The 9,174-nt window shown below is 34.4% G+C and overlaps 1 long non-coding RNA gene across 4 annotated transcripts; it reads left to right on the forward strand.

Moving 5' to 3' along the window:
* The first annotated feature begins 3,715 nt into the window (after nt 1-3,715).
* LOC114275430 (uncharacterized) lies at nt 3,716-7,882 on the forward strand. Of its 4 annotated transcripts, XR_003633710.2 has the most exons (3): nt 3,734-3,888; nt 4,239-4,278; nt 5,420-7,882. It is a non-coding gene; the product is annotated as an uncharacterized LOC114275430 (long non-coding RNA). The 4 variants fall into 4 exon arrangements; XR_003633712.2 differs by having other exon boundaries at nt 3,716-3,888; nt 4,019-7,882; XR_003633711.2 differs by having other exon boundaries at nt 3,716-3,888; nt 4,022-7,882.
* The last annotated feature ends 1,292 nt before the right edge of the window (nt 7,883-9,174 follow it).

Genomic DNA, 9,174 nt, shown 5'->3' on the forward strand with positions numbered 1-9,174 from the left:
ATATTGCACAAAGTTAGGATCATGCATATTTTTCTAACTCTTTTGTTTTATCTTAGCTTGGAGTACTAGGTGAGTTTTTTAATGCTTTAAGCATTTTGCATGAGTGTAAGTGACTGCCATGACTAGCATGCTTGCCATGAGGCTAAGTGCTTACTTGATTAAACTGTTTGAGCGCCTGTGGATTAAGGTTTGTTGCTTGAATTAGAATAATTCGATGAATGTACGTTTAAGCCAACTTTGTCAAGTGACAAACTCACAAACTTTAAGCCCGCTTCGTTATGTGGCAAAATAAAACAATTTTTCAAAACAAACATGGAATTGAATTGTTCTAATTTGAGCAAACTAGTCTATACTTTGTGTGTGTGCACATCACATAGTAAATACTAGTCTAATAAACTGGAACAACAGCATATAATGTTGATAAAAATCATATCATGATTAGTAAAGGTCGATCTTTGATGGGGTGAGCGGGGGTGCTCAAATGTATTCATGACCTTCCCACCTCGTACCTAAGTTCCCGAGCCGAGACAATCTTGGTGATGACAGACATGTGGCTTTTGGAATGAGTCATGGGTTTCCTAAATTTTTTCAAAATAAAATATTTAGGTAGCGACTCTATATTTGGCAAAGCAGTCCAATTTTAGCATTTTTGATTCAAAATCAATTTTTCAAATGATTTGTCGGATTCAGACTCTTTGGTGTTTATCTATTTCACATTGTACTTGTGAGATTAAATTCAGAACCGCGGGAGTCCGAACTGTAGGGCTTCTTTCAAACTTCCGAAAGGAGGCGCGAAAAAGCCGAGCTATAACATCATATCAAAGTATAAATCATTCTCCATAGTTTGAATAATACTTGCATAGTTCCTATATCATTTTAAAAAAATTAATCAAATAAGAATTACGTAGGATTATAAAAATTATATAAGAAAATAGTTTTGATCCATTTTATTTATAAAAAAATGATGAAAAATTATTTGAATTGTCCTCGAAGAAATATAACAAATGATAGTTTTAATCATTATATACCAAAAAAAAAAAAATTTATATAGATTACTCAACAAAAAAATGGTCGAATACAAATAAAGTCATAGACATTGAATCAAATCATATGTGCTCTAAATTGATAGTACAATCTAGCAAATCACCTAATAATAACATAGAGATATTGACAAATATGTAGTACTTCCCTATCATCTTTGTATTATATTCATTAATTTCATATATCATATGAAAGTTTTACTCGTCTCGATCCTTTAATAAAATAATGACCAAGAAAACAAATTTGATAAAAATTGATTCAAAACTTTATTATTGAAAAAACAAAAATTTCAAAAAGAGCATTTAGAGATGAGATTGAAGAAATACTATAACGAATGACAGCCTTATAAAAAAAACAAAAAATAAAATAAAAAGAATATCAAATTATTACCTCGTATAAACATAGTGACGAAAACTAATTTTGTGAGATTTTTGTGTTGCTTTCTCCCATGAAACCTTCATTATTTCATTATTAATACTCTTCTCATTCAGAGCCAACCAACGTCATTATAATTACTCTTCTCATTCAAAGCCAATAATATAGCGATTCCGGTTTAGACCCGTCACTTGTTGTATTCCGAACTCGGGTTTGTATAATTTTGAATGGTGATCCATATCTTGTTTCCCTTGTCTCCCCTCTATTTTTGGTTGCTTGTTTTTCTAAACTTTTGTTGTCCAAATTTTTTCTCCTCCACTCGAGCGGGTTTTGAAATCTTTGCTCCTCTGCTCGAGCGGCACTTCTCGCGCTCGAGCGAGCTTTGCGAACTCTCAGTACTTTGCAAGTCTGCAAAACTACTGGAAGAGTGTTTTCTATGCTCGAGCGGGTGGGCGCTCGAGTGTTGCTTTGTTGTCTGCAAAACTTCTGGATGTGTGTTTTCTACGCTCGAGCGGTGATATCTTGCACTCGAGCGATGATTGTGCTTTGGTGCTCGAGCATCCCTTATTGCGCTCGAGCGAAACTACTTTTTGTGTCTAATGCTCGAGTGTCAACTCTTCTGCTCGAGCGGACTATGCGTATATCAAATCGCGAAAGTGACATTTTATATCACTTTTTCATTCTTTTCTCTCTCTAAAACGTTCCAAAAATCTAGATCTTGACTCTCTCTCTCTAAAATATTCTCTCTCTCTCTACATTTTGGCCTATATCCTTTGGGTTCTCTACTCTAGTGTCTTTGAGAAAAAGTTAGAGCATTCCAAGAGCTTCATTTTGGTCCGATTGGAATGTGGTGTCAGTGTTGTTGAGGATTCTACTTTGCTTTGCTTTTTCTACACTTTAGTATGATTTTTAACTTAGTTATTTGTCGTTATGTAACAATGGTGTGATTTGGGGATAATATGAACAAACCTAGGGTTTGGGTGTAAAATGGAAAGAGGGGTTTTTGGCAAATGAGAAGAAAATGATTACGGGGTTTGAAAATGATGTTGTATGATGTCAAAATTGTTGATTTTCGGACTTGGTTAAGACTTGGGAAGAAATGGGGTTTTCCCTAAAATGATTGTGATATTTATTTTGTATAAATGAATGAAATGGGTGTTGTAAACATGAAATTTGGTGAGTTTTGAAATGTATGGTAGAATTGAGTAGATGATACGTCTCATCTTTAGAAATTTTGAATAATTTATCTGTCTTGAGATTGAATATCTGTTTAGAAATAACTGTTTTGGGCTATCAGTGAAGGATAACTTTGATTGTTGTAGAAATTGCATGAGGATTAGGTAAATTAAAACTAATCCATGGTTGATTATCATTGAATATGATCATATTTTAAACACATTGTATATGTATGATTGTTTGAGAAGAGAAAGGAGATGCACGCCATGTATGATTATATGTTTAAATACATTGTATATGTATGTTTGTTTGAGAAGAGAAAGGAGATGCACTCCATTATAATTAAGTTGGCCGGACTATCCTAGGTGAAAATCTTGAAATTTATACATGGGTGTCGATCCCGCGGACGAAATTTTCGTAAAATGGCAGATTGAAGTGGTTGTGTGTTGATGATGTGCTTGTAGAACCATTGAGTTGTAGTCTCATTTAGGTTATTGAGAAATAATGAAATTGGCTCATGTATTGAAATGAATTGAATGGAAATGGATTAAGATTTAGATTTTGTACCTTATGACTATATAAAATGTGAATGTTTTGTTACATGCATTGTTTATGCATATTGTACTTATACCTTTGTTAAATGTCATATATTGTATTTGATTATTCCTACTGGGTTGTGGCTCACCTTATTTGAGAAAAACATTTTCAGGTAACGATGGCATGCCTCCACCAAGGCAATAGTATTGGAGGGACTTTTGGGAAGTAAGAGCTTCTTTGTTTTGTTTCACTTTTGTATAGCCTAGGACTTAAATTGTATGAGCTAGTCTCATTTTTGTTGTAACCAAGCCAAGGCTTGGAAAGGTGTAAGCCTATAAAGCATTTATTTATGTTAAACTCTTTTCACTATTAGAAAAGTAAGTATTGGACATGGAACCTTTTGCGACGGTTTGAAAACTGTCGCAAAAATAATGTTTTTGCCACGGCAAACGAAGCCGTCGTCAAATTAATTTTTTTACGATGGCAAATCTAAGACCGTGGAAAAAAATAGTATTATATGTGACGGTTTGTTACCCGTTGTTTTTGTTTTTTCTTTTTGCGATTGTTTTAATTTTTTTGCAACGCCTTTTATTCCTCCGTCACAAAATGTTATATTTTTGCCTTTCCTCTTTTCCTGCTCTTCCCTACGCCCTCTTCCCTACCCTCAGTTCTCAAATCAAAAGAAAAAAAAAATCCATTTTCTCCCAGTCGTCTCTCTCTCTCGCAGCCCCAACATCTCTAGCGTGGGAAGAGTTCCAGGTAACCCTCTTCTCCTCTCTTCTTCTTTCCTCTCACACTCGCTCACACAAACCCTAACAATCTCTCTCTCTCTCTCTCTCTCTCTCTCTCTCTCTCGCGTGCGCGTGTTACCCTCACAAACTGCTTGTAGCAGCAGCGACGGCGACTTCCCACTCCGGACACAGCCCACATATATTTTATAGTTCTCTATTATCCGTAACAAAAACTCGTCCCTATAATCCTCTCCCTCTCTCTCTCTCTCTCTCTCTCTCTCTCTCTCTCCCTCTACGTCTCTCTCTGTCTCTATTCTCTTTCTCTCTCTAGGGTTTCTCTTCCCTCTGTTACTGCTTAAATTATTCATCTCTCTCTAGGGTTTTGCAACTTCAAGGTAAACCTTGGCGACTGCTTCAGGTATGTTTCCCTAATTTTTTCTTTTTTCCTTTTGAGATATACATATAAGTCGATTCTTACCTTTCAAATTGATTGATTTCTTTGGTATTTATGATTACATGAACTTTCGATTTCATCATTTAATCTATTGGAATTGTTCAATTCTGCAATTTTTTTGGTTCCTTCTCTTGATTATCTCTGTATATTTTTAGGTATTTGTTTTGACTAACCCGTGATCTGATTAGTTTCTCAAAAGTCAACTCCTTCTGCTAATTCAAATTAGTTTCTCCTCAGCTCTCCTCTACCAGTGTTGGTGGTTGAAACATTTTCTTTTCTTTTCTTTTTGGGTAAAAATTAAGGATCTCTTTAATTGAATAATTGAATGTGGTGTGTGGAAATATTGTGTAATGCATGCTTAACTGTTGGAAACTGGACTACTACTGCTTGGAAGCATAGAATCACCATGGGATTTGCTCCTTCCTGTGATTCCCCCTTTTGAATTGGAATTTGGAGCTATATTATAAAAATTGAGGCTTATAATTCTGGGGATTTCAAAGATGCCTTAAAAAGGGCTTGTATACTACAAACTTCAAAAGGCTCAAAAGAAAGAGCATTGACCCACAACTTTAAGCCATCACTCTCTCCATAAAGCAGAGTTAGTAACCATGTCAGAATTATAGGTAGTAACCTAACCATGCCCATCACTTCCATCCTTGGTCATTTGCTTAAGGACAATCTAGGTTCTGTTATACAATTTTTAAAAAATTACAAGCAGTAATTTTCTCACCTGATCAGATAATTTAGATTTACCAGTAGTATTTCAAGAGGTTGGGTTGGATTTTTTAGAATCTAAAAAAGAAAGAGTATATATTGAGCAACTGTAAATTGACCAAATTAGTAATGAAACGCCATAAAACAGACAAAGGATGGAAGACTCATTCCTTTAAGCACATCTTAAGTCAAATAGTATAGCTTGTAGAATTATAGTTTTTATTAAAGTACAGGGCGATATTACAAATGATCGTACTAAACACTATGGAACTGCTGGAAATAAATTTAGCTTTCAGGGTTATTTGTTGATAATTTATTAAATGATTTCTTGCATTGTGCTTAGGTCATTTGTAGTTCATGGAATCAGTAATTTTTATTATTTCTTCTGCAGCTAAAACTATTTTTCACGGATGTGACTTTCGCAAAACCAAAAAGCAGCCGTAATTCAAGCTTAGGTGAATAGCTAGTGTTCTTTGTTTCCAACTTTTTGTTATTTTCATATTCTTGACAATCTAGTTCAGAAATTCTCTCAATTTGGAAATTGTCAGTTGTATTTCCATCTTAAACATAGCTCTGAAAGAGGGGGGGCGGGGAAATCTTAGTGTGTAATTTGGCTCATAAGAAACTAAATACTCTCTCTCTATTTGTAATTTGTTATGTCAATTCCTTGAATATGGTATTTGACCTGGTTCTCATTAAGAACGTACATGCCATCATTTTGGGTTATATTGGTGGTTGTATATATTAAAAGATTAAAATTATAGTTTCTTTTATAATACATGCTCTTTGTTTGGTACTTTATAAACCCTATTTGCTTGGTACTTATTCTGTTGGATCTTATTATATACTTGTTTGGCCATGTGAGATGCAAGGCCTTGGAGGTTCGTAGATTCCACAAATAGCTCCTCTAGGTTTCTAGATTTCAAGAAATCCAATGGAAATTCCATCTTTGAGTTAGTTACTACACCAACAAAAATAAATGGTGTACATTATGTTCAGGTGAGTCATTCCACTGGTTGTTTATGGCCATGTAAGCCTTTTTCTTAATTATTATTTTTGTAATAATATTTTTTACATGAATAATACTTTGAGTGAAGAAAATATCTTAATCTTACTACATCTTATTGGGATGTGCTCTCTCTATTGCTCTTTACTTTTCTTTTTTCCCCTCATGTATTAAATGATTATTAATATTTTTTTGGGGGGGGGATCAAAAATGGTTTTTTATGATTTTGGAAAACTTAATTGGTTAAACAGGGCTTGTTTTGTTTTCAGTTTTTTCTTGTTATCAGGTTGCTAGGTAGTGAATCAACGGCGGAAAGATAGTGCATCGTCCTCGGTTACTATCATTATATGCACTTTATTGTACCAATTTGAGTTTTCTGATACCATATATGTTAGTTTTTCATTATTCAATAAATGCAACGACTGAATTCTTGAAACTTTGCCTTTTTTGAATCAACTTAAATGAATGTTTCTAGCACTTTTCTAAAAATGAAGTTGTAAAGATTTAACATATAATTTGGCAAACTACATTGAATAGCAGACTGAAATTCACTTCAAAGGGCCGTCTTCCATTGTGCAACTTTTGTCTATGCAACGAATTGCATTGAAAAATTGATGACCGGCATAATGAATTATACCATACTATTAGATTAAATCATTGTAGTGCCATGCCATCCTTAATATGCATGTAGATCTAAACAATGTGTGTGTTTTTTATTTGGGAGGATGCATTGTGCAACCAATCATTTTAGATTTCTGTGAGTTGCCCATTGCCTACCAAAAACCTTTTTAACCTGGTTGAAGGCAGATTGAATCTTAGATCTTTGCTATGGTTACAAAGAGATTTCACGAGTTAGGCTAGCCTTGCTAGCACTTTCTAGTCATAAAACTTGATTGAATGGGGCTAGTTCCACTGTTCAACATGAGTGAATTTGTTACTATTCCAAGCATCTATCCAAGGAAGTATTTTAGGAGAAGTCAATAGCCTGTTTTTGCACATTCCTTTGTCTTTCTTTCCTACTGAGACATGATCTTCCATGGCTCAGTCATTGTTGTTATGGTACATTATTGTTTCATTTCCTTACTGTGCACGACTGGGGGTGATTTATTTTCATGATGTGTTTTGACAACAAACATGAAGTTGGTGGTGCTCAAATCAGGGTAGAAGGTGCATATATTTGGCCTATCCACAAGAATCTAACTAAGTCTAAGAAGAAGCATGTGACTTTGCCTATTCTTAATATTTTTGATATACTATGATTTTTTTTTTTTTTTTTGCAGATGCAACCCTTTTGAGTACGTGATGATATCTTCGTATATCCATATTGGAACTTACAATCTTATTTATTTATTTATTTGTAGAAATAAATATCAAATGTTTTACATTTTCTGTAAGCTTAAATTAATTATATTGTAAATGATTTTTTTTCCGTTTCTTTTTGCAGATGCAACCCTTTTGAGTACGTGATGATATTTTCGCATATCGATATTGAAGTTTACAATCTTATTTATTTGTAGAAATAAATATTAAATGTTTTACATTTTCTGTAAGTTTGAAATTAATTATGTTGTAAATGACGATTTTTTTTTTTGTTTCTTTCTACAGATGCAACCCTTTTGAGTACGTGATGATATATTTGCATATCGATATTGGAGCTTACTATTGATATCAAAACAAGCTACAATATGTGTGTTTTTTTTTTTTTTTGTATTGTCGATACTAAAAATTTGAGTTCTTGAATAAAAAAAATTATTAGTATTGTTGGAGGTTGTTTTATATATTTTTGTAAAGAATATTTAGGTGACAATTGTTACAGGATATATATATATATATATATTATTCTTGGTATATGATTTTGTGAATGTGAATGTGAATGTGAATTTGGATGCGGATGTGGATGTAGATGTAGATGTAGATGTGGATGTATTTTAGAAAATATTAATAATTTGTACAAGGAATGAATTAATAAAATATGATTTTATGAAAATAATTTTATTGCGACAATAATAAACCATCGCTAATGTAATCATCATTTCCTTACATTTTATTAGCGACGAGTTAACCTATCGCATATACATATTAGTTCCAATCTTTTGCGACGGTTTAAACTGTCGCAAAAGATTTATTTGCGACAGTTTAAACCGTCGCAAATATGGTATTAATTTAATTTACTTTTTTGGTGACGTTTTAGACCATCGCTAATAATACTTTTTGCAACAGAAATCAACTGTCACTAAGAATGAAGTTTTTTTCCCTTTTTTTGTATTAGGTTCAACCGTTGCAAAAACTATTGATTAGCCGTCACTGCAAGAAAGCGACGGTTTGTAACTGTCGTAAATACTTTTTGTCACGCCACCTTTCATCACCCCCCATTTTTCGTCGCTACTCCGTCGCAAAAAGTCTTTTGCGACAATATGTGAACCTTTTGCTACGTTTATGACCATCGCAAAAGCTCCGATTTTTAGTAGTGTTTGCACTATTAACTCTGTGAAATGAAAGAACGTTACACTCTGATTTATGTAATTGTTGTGACGACCGAGCACATAATCCGTCTTGTTTCTCCTTGATTTACGTTGGGTTTGCCTTAGCTAGAGTGTCGAGTTGTAATACGAGGTCTTGTTAACTATGAAGTTTGTTGTGTTGAAAACTTCCTCTCAAAAATCTATCGTTCGTATTTATTTCAATCCCCGAGTATTCACTTGTTTCGGAAAGTGCGAGGTTGGATTCGAGGTGGCTAGAGTAGAGTTGCTAAATTTTTCTGTCTGGAAGTAGGGTCGCCCGTGCGAAGGTGAGAGCCGCACGTGCGGAAGAGAGGTCGCACGTGCAGAAGGGGAGGCCACACGTACAGTCAGAAGGGTTTCTAAGTATTGGCTACCGCATTATATACAGGTGTGGAGTGGAGGTGAGGGAAAGTGCCGCACGTGTGGGGGTGACTGCCGCACGTGCGGGAAGTACGCTCCGCACATGCGAGAATGGGTGCTGCACGTACGGGACTCTGCTGGGTCCGAAAAATTCTATCTTTTTCTCTTGTTGGGTTGAGTGAAGATCACTTTTTACATATCTCTCTCTCTCTCTAAAAATATCATTTCCTCTCCACTCTCTCTAAAAACCTCCACCAAACACTAAAAACTCTTGATCTC

Source organism: Camellia sinensis, chromosome 10, assembly GCF_055761805.1.
Source record: "Camellia sinensis isolate YWXY chromosome 10, ASM5576180v1, whole genome shotgun sequence".
NCBI lineage: Eukaryota > Viridiplantae > Streptophyta > Magnoliopsida > Ericales > Theaceae > Camellia > Camellia sinensis.